Source organism: Pteronotus mesoamericanus, unplaced genomic scaffold (assembly GCF_021234165.1).
Source record: "Pteronotus mesoamericanus isolate MK-2021 breed Mesoamerican mustached bat unplaced genomic scaffold, CSHL_Meso_final contig_56, whole genome shotgun sequence".
Lineage (NCBI taxonomy): Eukaryota > Metazoa > Chordata > Mammalia > Chiroptera > Mormoopidae > Pteronotus > Pteronotus mesoamericanus.
Window position 1 is genome coordinate 2470265 of NW_026555201.1, and position 12420 is coordinate 2482684.

At 38.6% G+C, this 12420-nt stretch overlaps 1 pseudogene; it reads right to left on the bottom strand.

Moving 5' to 3' along the window:
- Window positions 1-1845: 1845 nt before the first annotated feature.
- Window positions 1846-12088, bottom strand: LOC129076033 (glyceraldehyde-3-phosphate dehydrogenase-like; annotated as a pseudogene).
- Window positions 12089-12420: the final 332 nt, after the last annotated feature.

Genomic DNA, 12420 nt, shown 5'->3' on the forward strand with positions numbered 1-12420 from the left:
AACACTCCAATAGACTACTTTTTAAAAAGAAATTGATAAACTTGTTCTAAAATTTCTATGGAAATAAAAAGGACCTAGGCTTTTTGAAAGAGCTTTGTAAAAGAACAAAGTTTATGGACTTTAAACTACCTGATTTCAACTTATTCTAAAGCTATAGTAATCAGAGCAATGTCATATTGGTGTCAAGATAGACATAGATCAATGGAGCAGAATAGAGTCCAGAAATAGACCCACATATACATGGTTCATTAATGTCTAGTAAGGCAAGGCAGTGGAGAAAAGTTAACTTTTTAATATAAAATACATTATGCCATTCTCTCTTCAAACCTCTCCAATAGCTCCTCCATTTCACTAAGGATAAAGGTCAAAGACCTTCCAAGGGCTGACAAGATTCTACCCAGTCTGATTTCTCATTTTCTTTCTGACAATCTCTCCTACCCCTATTGCCAAAATAAACCAGGCATACTTGTGCCTTAAGGTCTTTGCAATGGCTACCCTCTGCCCAAAATGCATTTCTCTCAGATTTTTGCAGGGCCAACTCCCTTGCATTCTTGAAGACTTGGCAAATGTTTTCTTCTCAGAAAGGGCAACCCTGATCACCCTCTAGAAGAGTGCAGCGAGCACCCCCAGCACCACCTCGGTAATTGCACTCTTTACTCCCTGTCCTGTTCCATCTGGAGAAAGGACAATTTTTTAAGCAAATGGCATTGGAGTAATTGGATATAATACATTTGCCAAAAACCCTCTGATTAGGCAAAGATTTCTTAAATATGATGCAAAGCAAAATCTATAAAAGAAAACATGGAAAAATTGGACTTCATCAAAATTAGAAACTCTGGTCTTTGAAAAACAAGTAAGAATGAATGAAAGAAAACCCATGGACTGGGATAGCATATTTGCCAAGACATTTCTGATAAAGGAATTTGACTCACAATATATAAAAGTACACTCAACTCTCAGTAGTTAGAAAACAAACCAATAAAAGTGGGCATATTAAAATCACAGTAAGATTATAGTACAGGCCTATTAGAATGGCTGAACTTAAAAAGACTGACCATACCAAGAACTGGGCAGGATGTGATAGGATGCACTGTGGAAAACAGTTTAGCAATTTCTTTAAAAGTTAAATAATATAGGTGCCATATGATACAACCATTCTACTCCTTAGGAATTTACCCCACAGAAAAGAAAGCATATGTCCATATAGCTACATGAGTATTTTTTTGACCAACTTTATCTAAGATAGGCAACTAGAAACAACCTATATGTTAATCAATACATAAATAAACAAATTGTAGTATATTCGTATAACAGAACCCTGCTCAGCAGTAAATAGTATGAACAATTTATAAATACAAGAGCATGGATGGATCTTTAAATAATTGTGTTGAGTTGAAGCCAGGGAAGAAAGAGTATATACTGTGCATAATATGTTATAGGATTCAGTTTATCTAAAACTCTAGAATTAAAGTTTGTAAGTTAAATATTGTTTTGAACACAATATCTAATTTATAGTATTTATTCTAGATACTAGGAATATCTATAACTCCTTAGTAAAAAATTCATAATACTGATCTTTATCCTTAGTATTAGAAGAGAAAATTCTTTGTAATTTAGGATCATTTTTATTTTTTTATTTTATTTTATTTTTTGGGGGGTACAGTGAACTTTATTGATGGTGCATGACAAGGCAGTGCTCTCGAAGCCCCTCCCCTCTTCGGGGGGTCTAGGATGGAAACAAGGTCAGAAGATTCTCGGTGTGTTGGGGGATCAATTTGGGGCAAGAACTCCCCATCAGCTGAGGGTCTCTCTTCCTGCCGCGGGAGCTGGTGGTCCAGGGGGCTCTTACTCCTTGGAGACCATGTGGACCATAAGATCGACCACCCTGTTGCTGTAGCCAAATTCACTGTCATACCAGGAAATGAGCTTGACAAAGTGGTCACTGAGGGCAATGCCAGCCCCGGCATCGAAGGTGGAGGAGTGGGTATCATTGTTAAAGTCGCAGGAGACAACCTGGTCCTCAGTGTAGCCCAGGATGCCCTTGAGGGGGCCCTCTGATGCCTGCTTCACTACCTTCTTGATGTCATCATATTTGGCAGCTTTCTCTAGGCAGCAGGTCAGATCCACAACTGACCTATTGGGGGTGGGGACACAGAAGGTCATGCCAGTGAGCTTCCCATTCAGCTCGGGGATGACCTTGCCCACAGCCTTGGCAGCGCCAGGAGAAGCAGAAATGATGCTCTGGGCAGCCCCTCGGCCGTCACGCCACAGCTTCCCACAGGGGCTGTGCACAGTCTTCTGGGTGGCAGTGAGAGCATGGACTGTGGTTATGAGTCCCTTCACGATGCCAAAGTTGTCATGGATGACCTTGGCCAGGGGGGCCAAGCAGTTGGTGGTGCAGGAGGCATTGCTGACAATCTTCATGGAGTTGTCATACTTGTCGTGGTTCACACCCATCACAAACATGGGGGCATCGGCAGAAGGGGCAGAGATGATGACCCTCTTGGCTCCACCCTTCAAGTGAGCCCCAGCCTTCTCCATGGTAGTGAAGACACCCGTGGACTCCACAACATACTCAGCACCAGCATAGCCCCATTTGATGTTGGCGGGATCTCGCTCCTGGAAGATGGAGATGGACTTTCCGTTGATGACAAGCTTCCCGTTCTAGCCTTGACTGTGCCTTTGAACTTGCCGTGAGTAGAGTCAGACTGGAACATGTAGACCATGTAGTTGAGGTCAATGAAGGGATCACTGATGGCGACAACATCCACTTTGCCAGAGTAAAAAGCAGCTCTGGTGACCAGGAGCCCAATGCGGCCAAATCCATTCACTCCGATCTTCACCCTCTTGTCTCAGGGTGGAGGCTGGCCCTGCACAGGGAGACCCGGCTGCCTGACGAGCTGGAAGAGCAGAGAGCTTAGGATCATTTTTAAACTGGCTTAAAAGAATATCAAATCTTTTGGGGATCTTGACTGAAATGAAGGAATGTGGAGTTTGAAATTTTTCTTTTTAACTCTCTCATAAAGATGGTTTATTCTCTGGCTTAAATTAAATGTATGGCAGAGAAATATCAGGCAGTTTATATAGGAAATTATATGGACTATAACTTGAGAGTTGTAATGAATTCAACACATTTTATCTTTTTATTGAGGTATAATTGACAAATAACATTGCAATATGAGGGGGAACCCCTCCCCCAAATAACCAGAGTTGTCTTCTAGAACGCAGGCCTCTTGTAGTACAGGCTCCCCCACTAGTTGAGTGTCCTAGGAACCCAGCTGTATCAGTGTACCAGCTGGCGTTGTTGTGAGAGGCTGTGTTCCACTTTGGTAAATTTTTTTGAAGACTCCCTACATTTTCCCATTTCATGATGGGTGATTTACAAGCACACCGGCCCACGCTGCACTGAGTGTTCAGCAGTTTTTGACCAAAAATGGCATGACCTCCATGCCCCACCCTTCCCATTCACTATATCTTGCCTCAAGCAACTTTTTTTTTTGTTGCTCACCCAGATGAAAAAAATCCTCAAAGGGAAATGTTTTGCTAAAGTGGAAGAGGGGAAACAAAAAACAGCAGAAGCACTAATAGGCATCAAAATCTATGTGTTCAAAAACTGTTTTGAGCAATGGGAAAGAAGTCTCAATAGGTATATTGCATCAAATGAAGAGTACTTTGAAAGTGATTGAAGTTTAAACACGTAAGAATAAATACACAATTTTTAATAAATAAGTTCTGTCTGTTGAGTCCCCCCTCGTATATTAAAGTATACAATATAATGATTTGACGTATGCATACATTGTGAAAGTATTCCCACCATCGATTCAGCACATCTAACATCTCACACATTTTCCTTTTTTGGTTATTGTTGTTGGTGGTGGTGAAAACACTTGAAGTTCTAATATCTTAGCTGATTTCAGTTATACAATACAGTATTATCAACATTAGCCACCAGGTTAACCAGTCAGACCCTCAGACCTTATACACCTTATAACTGAAAACTTTACACATTTGCTAATCTCTCCTTATTTTCTCTACCCCCTTGCTCCTGGAACCCACCATTCTACTCTGTTTCTGAGTTCCACCTTTTTTTTTTTTTTAATAGATCCCACCAATAACTGATCCCGTGCAGTAATGGGCTTTTCTAGCTTATTTCCCTTAGCATAATGCCCTCCAGCATATCCATACACAACACGCACACAACACACATACACACAACCACACTTCATTGGATTAATAACTTATTTCTGTTTCATTAAGATTGCTTTCTGGAGATTTATCGTTTCCTTTGGACTGATAAATAGGTTCTTATTTCTTCATTTTCTGTGTGTGGCGTGACTCTGTGTTGATTCCTGCGCATTAGATTAATGGGGGAGATGAATGTTGCCAGTCAGCCTGGCCAGAATTTCTGATTGCTTTTTAAATCTCTGTGCTTACCCAAGCCATTTTCTTTGTTCTTAGTGGCTCTCCAGGGTTAGGGAAGGGTATGCCAAGACCCACCAGTGTCCCCAAACGGAGGGCTGCAGTCATCACCTAGATGTGAACGGATGAGAGGCTTGACCTTCAGGTAGCAGCTGGGAAATGATGCAATCCAGCCCCTTCCAGGTTGAGAAGCTGGGGGATGGGCATTTTTTCCTGCTTCCTCTGGGCTGAATCTGGTGTTTAGGTGCAGGGTGTGCTTCCGCACCTTTTTAAAAACTGCTTTTATTTTTGGCACAGTCCTGTGGGATTTGTGAATGCAAGTGTTGGCTATGGATCTGAGTGTTTTGGGGACATGTCCCTCAGATGGCAGACTTAAAAGCTGGGCTGCTAGATATATGTGTTCCAATCCCTTTGCTCCTCAGGGAGAAGCTGGGATTTGGAGGTTTCCTCTGGATTGCATGGTGCTATGCTGGCTGGGATTTATGTATAGGAATCGCTCAACTGGTTGCTGGATTTTACTCAAAGGAAACTGCTCTGTGTGTAGATGTACATTTGGTGCTCTCATGGGAGCCGGAATATTCAGGAGCCTACTATGTTGCCATCTTGGCCCAGAGTCTCTTCTTTTATGCTGATTTATTTTTCTGAAGGAAACGCAGTGACGTAAATGCAACTTCCATAGTTTCATCATCTGTGAATAAACTTGAGTTGGAAATATCCTGTGAGATGGATCTGTCAGCCCTTCCGAAGTTTTAGACCCATGTCCAGGTAGAGAGTAGTTTCTGACAATGGAAAGCTCTCCTAGGAATGTTTGCGAAGTGGGACTTTGTTTTTTGCATCAGCCTCTACACAATTTCTAAAATATTTTAAACCAGATTTTGTCGTATTTTGACTTTTAAGTGAAGAGTAGCTTCAAGTATCTGTTAAGGTAAATCCATTCATGAGCCATAGTGCATATACCAATGTGTGGTTTGTTAGAGATTGTTGAGGTACCTGGCACCTGGCACCTCAGAGGATGTCTTAGCACGCATTCTATAGCACCACAGGTGTTTTCTAGGAAGGTCATTGCTTGTTGAATTTGAGAGCATAAGAAAACACTCACTTTGGTGAATACTCTTTTCAGGAACTGTGCTGTGTCCCTGTGAAATTTTTCAAATTTTGAATTAAAAAAAAAACAAACCCTACTAAAAAGGAAAAAGAAGATGGCTGATATTTATACAAAGTCTGTCTCCCCCCACCTTTTTTTTCTTTACAAGTTTTAATTCCATTGAAATAGAGCAGCATGTATAACTGTGCTTTTAGCCAGTCAGCTAAGTAAACTTCCACACTAGTACAACATGGAGATCAGAGTACACATCTTCAAAGCTAATTAAAGCAATGTGATGAGCTCCTACGGCTGCTAGCTTTTTGTCAAAGGCTTTCCAATGTGTAAACCAAATGTGCGGTGCTGGGATCACAAACCTCTCACTTTTTCCACCACCCCAACTCTCTCCCCTTTACAGATCTTTACATAGTTGCTATCAAGTGCAATTTTATCTATTCTTGCTCTATATTATCATCTACACTTAACTTTTGAAGAATGTGTTTTAGACAACCATTTTTTCCTGGAACACTGTTTTATCCACTTTGCTACAATAATAGCTTAATTCATGCATAGAAAATGGAATAAGTCTTTTATGCTGAAACTATTAGGCTGAAGAATACAATTTCGATAGCATTGTTAATATTTTTGTATCAGTTATTAATGGCCCAGCTCCAAATATTTAATGTATGTTTATTATTTTATTATTTCCGCAATAATCCTATGAGGTGTTATTATCTTCAACTTTCAAAAGAGGAGACAAAGATAACAAAGATAGAGTAATTTCTGGGAAGAAGGAGCTGAGATTAACATCCAATTCTTTTGATTTTCACCTTAGCTTTCTTTGCATCCAGGTGGAATGCGGGCTTCAGAAAATAGTTGGGGTATTTTCATTGAGAGCATAAATGACACTCTACTGGTTTGAAATAATTTTTTTCTATGTTTAGTGGCCAGAGATCTCTGAGCAACTTATGGCCTTCCCCACCCCCGCCCCACCCTAACAAAGAAGATACCTTTCCTATAGCAAGACAATGAAGTTTGTATCATCTTGACTTGTTTCTTTCAGAAGTAACAAATATTCTTCAGTTATGCCCATGTAGCACTCACTTTCTTCACTCCTGTTCCTGACAGTAGGGCATTCAGGACACCCCATGTAATTAAAGGCAGAACAATTTACATGGGATAGAGGATAAGTTCTTACCCAGCTCCTTTGGGCAATTTCTTCTTATGCTTTAAAAGAGATATTGCACTGAAGCCATGTATCCATAGCACATTATGTATACATACGTGCACACAGAGAAACTTGCAAAAGAGAGTTGGGGTGGACGTGGCAGCCTTAAGCTTCGTGGAAGTGTTTTCTATTTCAGAGCAGAAAAGTCCCATTTTTCTACAACATCTGGCTCCTATTAGTGCAGGTTCTGCTGTCAGCAGTTACTTAAACGGGGGGAGGCTACGCCTATGTCACCCTAGGGAGGATCATTATTTAGTGGCTGGATTGGTTTAAGTTTTAATTTATCTACTAGGATAAAATGGTAACACAAATAAATGTTCCTGAGTTAGAAGTGAATTCACTGTCAGTGTTTAATCATATTCACTTGAATACAGCTACATCGTTCATTTCTACCAGTCTTTATAAACTGAAACTTTCTTAGGAAACTGTCAAAACAGCATAAGATAGTTATTTGACTAATGATATGATGACTGGAGAATATAGCCCTTTAGTTTGTCAGAGTTGATACATTTGGTACTTCCCTTTCCATCATTACAAGAAATATTATGGGGTGGTGATGAAGAATCTGGACGCTAAAAACAGACCACCTGGGTTTGAATCCTAGCTCTGGCCCTTCCCCATGCTGTGAGCTTGAACCAAGTCATGTTCCCTGTCAATATCTGTGCCTGAGAATCTTCATCTGTAAAATAGAGATCTTAATAATACCTAATTGCCTGTGCTTGCAAGGTGTAAATGAGTTAATATGCAATATATTTAATGCTTAGGTACATAGTATTTAGTGTTAGGCTGTTATTTCATTATAAAGAAGTATATAAAATGACTTTAATGTTCTCTTTGAAATGCACTTAATAATATTTCACAGAAGAAATTCTGATTTATTAATAATCATTGTTACAGTTACATACAGCATTTTCTACCTATGTATTTGAAAAAAGACATGCAGATTCTTTTTAAGGCAACTTCGGTAATTGGATTTTTCGAGACTATGAAGGAAGTGAGGTTACTTTATAACTAGACCCATTGGGGTTTGATGTAAATTCATTACAAATTCTTTCAGAGAATTCTACTTCCTTTCTTTTAGTTAGTTATTCTCTTCATACTGTGAAGAGAATATTCCCTCAGGGGGTAGAGAGAAGAACTTTAATCACCATCTTCTCCATTTCCTTGCCCCAATTTTATTTGGTCAGATAAAATTTCCTGGAAATCTCAGTCAGTCTCTCTCTCACCTTCCCTTCCTGCTCTGTCTGTCTCTTCTACCCTCTCTTCTCCCTTGCTCAGCTGCCTATAAAGGTCTTTGTTTTGGTTAGTAAACTCTTACTCATTTACTCCCCCGGTAAGACTCAGCCCAATTTTTATCTCCCACTTTAAACCTTTCACTAATCTTCCAGAAAATGTTGACTTTTCTCTTTGTGTTCTCACTGGACTTTGTCATTATGACTAATTATATAGTATAATTATAATTTAATGTTTGTTTATTTTGCTGGACTATGACTTTTTTTGAGAATGTCAACCATGTCTTACTGACCTTTTTTCTTGCTAATATCTAGCATAGTATCTACTATACATTAGGTAGTCAGTGTATATTTATTGTATAAATTAACTATATAGAATGGATTTGGGCAGAATCATTCCTAGATGTAACTGGAGAAGGTCTCTGCCTAGCAGGTACTATTTGCAGGATGCCAAGGAACTCAGTCTTTTCTATTTGTCTTTACAACAACTGGCTTGCTGCTGGCAGCTGTAATTGTTTATTTGTGATCACTTAAAGGTCTTGGTACATTTTAAGCTAGTTAAGACATTATCTTGTCTAGGGTTAATAAAAAGTAGCAAAACAACAAGCCTATTTGTTGGATTATCTTATCTGAGAGTGAAGAGGTTGATAGACAGAAATGGTGAATTGTGATGTTAACAAGGTCTAGTGTATGGATTGTAGAAGAGGTGTTGATCAGTAAGTGTGACCTGGGACACTGAAAACTTTGTGGGTAAGAAGTGGCATGGGAGTCCAAACGTCGATAGGAATATCCTGAAGGTCAACTTATGTTACAATTCAGCCAAGATATTGCCTGACTGAGTCGTAACCCTCAGCGAAGAGGGAGCTGCAGGTGAGCATTTTGCTTGAGCCTGAGTACAGCTGTCCTCCCTTGAAAGGTGGAAAACCAGTCTCCTTGTGTTAGAGCTCGCAGGGTTCATTGCAGTTATACAGGGCAAGGCACTGCCTACTCTTAGCAAAATAAACAAGGTTGAATAAAATAAATTTCAATAATTCAATCCAAGGCAGATCTCTGCCTTGTCATTTCTTGAATCCTTGCTCAATAGAGTTGCTCAGAAAGTTAATCCATCCACACGCAATTCATCACATGTGTTTACATTTCAAAAAGTTATAGAGATGGAAATTATTGGCTTTACAAACCCTGTCTAACTATTAAATCATTTGCAGACTGTCAAACAGTGTTCATTATGGAGGGGTCGGAAGGTCCCAGAACTCCACTGCCCCCATTTCCTCCACTGGAAAAATCTGTTGATATATGGAAAATAGGTATTTAAATAAGCTATCTGACTTTTCAGCAATGACTGCAGGCATTTTCTGCCATATGTGCATTTGGGTAGGGCACCTGAACACAACTTTGGAGTCAAATTTACACAGGGTTTAAAAAACTCTCCGGCTAGAATTTAGTCACGTTTGGAAAGTCTATGAACAGTTTTAAGTAAGTACTCTATCTGTCCATGGCCAGTTTTAATAGCATGATCTACAGCATCTTCTGATTTACCCATCCGTTTCCACTGACACAAACCACAGTGCCAGCCAAGATTGCCTTTACCTCTGCAGGAACTGATACCTCACAGCAAGAATGGATTTTGATTATTCCATTTCCTTTACTTGTATACACATGCAATGGCTTCTCTTTCAAATTGTCCTTTAATTTTGTAGTTCAAGACTGGCTCTCAACACTGTAGACCAACCTTTGAGTCATATCCTGACTTGTATTCTCTATTCTACCATAATAACAATTACTTCATACTCCCCTTATCTAACTCCCCCTAGAATTAGCTTATTGTGAGCCTTTGAGTCCTATTCTCATATCTAGAAATTCTTCCCTCTTTATCTCAGCCACTGTTTCCTTCTTTCCCACAAGACATTTTCCCCCCCGGGGCACTGATCAAAATAACCTGTGTCTTTTCAGTATTTAATGTGTTTAATGTCTTTATGAATAATTACAACATAATCAATTAAGTCAATAAAGTGATCAGCTGGTTATTGATCACAATGTTCTTTCACTGTGGTAAGCACTATAAAGGTTATAAATAATTATTAAAGATGGTATTTTTGCCCTCAATTGTGATACAATTATGACTTAAAACACACTATTAACATAATAAAATACTAAATACTACGATAGAGAGATACAGTCTAGTGCATTTTGGCTGATCCTATCATATCCATCTACAGTTTGAGGTTGTGTTTGAAAATGTAGTCCTGTGCTGTCATGTGCTGTTAGACTGAAAGCTGGACTTCTGCGTTTATGGCCCATTACAAGTAGATTATATGGTATAACTTCACCTTAATGTTTGTCTCTTTATGCAAATATTTTTATTCCTCTTGCCTACTCCAGTTGTGTATTTGCTATAATGGCCTTAGTCTGTATACTAGATTTTCTTCTCCTTCCTCAATGTTGTGTGAGAAAATTGGTTTCTTTTTGGCCGTGGCTTTTTGTCACAATTCTTCTTGTCGCAATCCTGAAAAAGTTTACTTTAGTTTTTGGCCTTTTTTTTTTTAAGAGACTGAATTAAAAAAAAAAAATCCTGTTCTTCAGTGAACCTCTACAAAAAATTTTGTCCCACCTCGATATGAAAATGCTGGGTTACAGTTTTTGCCTTTGAGCTCTTCTTCCCTGACTCCTCCCCATTTTGTTCCAGGTAAACTAAGGGATAACAGGAGTTTTGGGGGAAACCACTAAGGCTCCATGAGCATAAATCCATGCAAAATAGTGTTGTTGTCAAGATGCTTAGAGTGCATGAGGTCCTGGTGTTCTTTCTTTTTAAGTCTTATTTTCTGAAATCTTTTGTATGTGGTTTTTAAAAGTCACATGTGCTTCACCAACAGATTATTCATTATTCATCAGATTTTGGTTCAGGGTAGTAATTTCCCTAGGCAATTCCTCTCCTCTTTGGGAGATGAAGTACAGGATATTTGTCTTATTTAACATTCTGCATAATCTGACCTAAATTGAGTGTCTGCCTTTACCTCCAGCACCCTAATTCTAGCCTATCCTGGTCTCTTTCTTTCCTGGCTCTCCTAATATTAATTCTTTATACCACATTCTAATGCAGCTCTTGCTGATTTACAGTTAATGGTAATAATATTATTTAGTGTGATTGGGAGTTGTGAACTATGATAATAATAGTAATAGTATTATAGTTGATATTTATATAGTGCTTAGTATTTGTTAGGCACTGTTCTAAACAATTTATATACATCTACTCATTTCATCCTCTCTCAATAACCTATGAAATAAGTGCTATTATTATCTCGTTTCACAGGATAAGAAGTTGAGGTACAGGAAAGTTATGTAACTTGTCCAGGACCGCACAGCTAATAAGTGATAGCAAGAATGCAAACTAGGCAATCTAGCTCTCATGTCTATATTTATGTACTACGCTAAATTGTTTTGAATACTTGGTCCCAAGTACTTCACATTAATTTTCTCATATAATCTTCACAATAACAAGTGGGGAAAGTGACATTAGAGGGTAAAATAACAAAAAGAATTTTAGGAATGAAAGAGATTCCATTTGGACATATTGCAATTACTTATGAAATGTTAGTTTTGATATTCCCTATACCAGAAGTCAGGCCTGTAGGTGAATTCTGGACCACTACTGGTGTTTTGTAAATAAAGTTTTACTGTATCACAATTACTCTTATTTATTTATGCATTATCTATGGCTGCTTTTGCACTACAGTGGCAAGACTGAGTAGTTGTGGCAGAGACTATCTGGTCCCAAAGCCTAAAATATTTTACATCTGGACCCTTTTGGACAAATATTTCAACCCCTGTTCTGTACTATACCTAAAAAGTAAATAGATTCTGCAATTAATATTAAGATCATACAGTAAGAGAAGCAATTATTTACTACTGCCTGCCCAAACTAATACTACTACTTTTTAAAAAAAAATTGTTATTGAGGTATAACTGACATATAACATTATATTAATTTCAGATATGCAACATAAGTATTTGATATTTGTATACATTGCAAAATTATCACCATGATTAGTTAACAGCTGTCACCATATATAGTTACAATTTTTTTCTTGTAATGAGAACTTTTAAGATCTATACTCTGAGTAACTTTCCCATATGCAATACAGTTTTGTTAACTAGCCACCATACTGTACATTACATCCCCGTGACTTAATTTGTTTTAGGATTGGAAATGTGTGCCTTTTGTCCCCCTTCATCCATTTCACCCATCTCCCACCTCCACTCCTGGCAACCACCAATCTGTTCTCCATATCTATGAGCTTGGCAAATCTAGTATTTCCTTAAAAATTCACTTTATTTCCTCTAAGAAGTGACTGAGCGCTTTGTGAAGAGCGAATAGTTTTTTTCATTTCCTGTGGCTCAAAGCAGCACAATAGCCCTTCAACCTCCAAATCATATTGATTCGTTCTTTGGCAGGTGTCATGCTG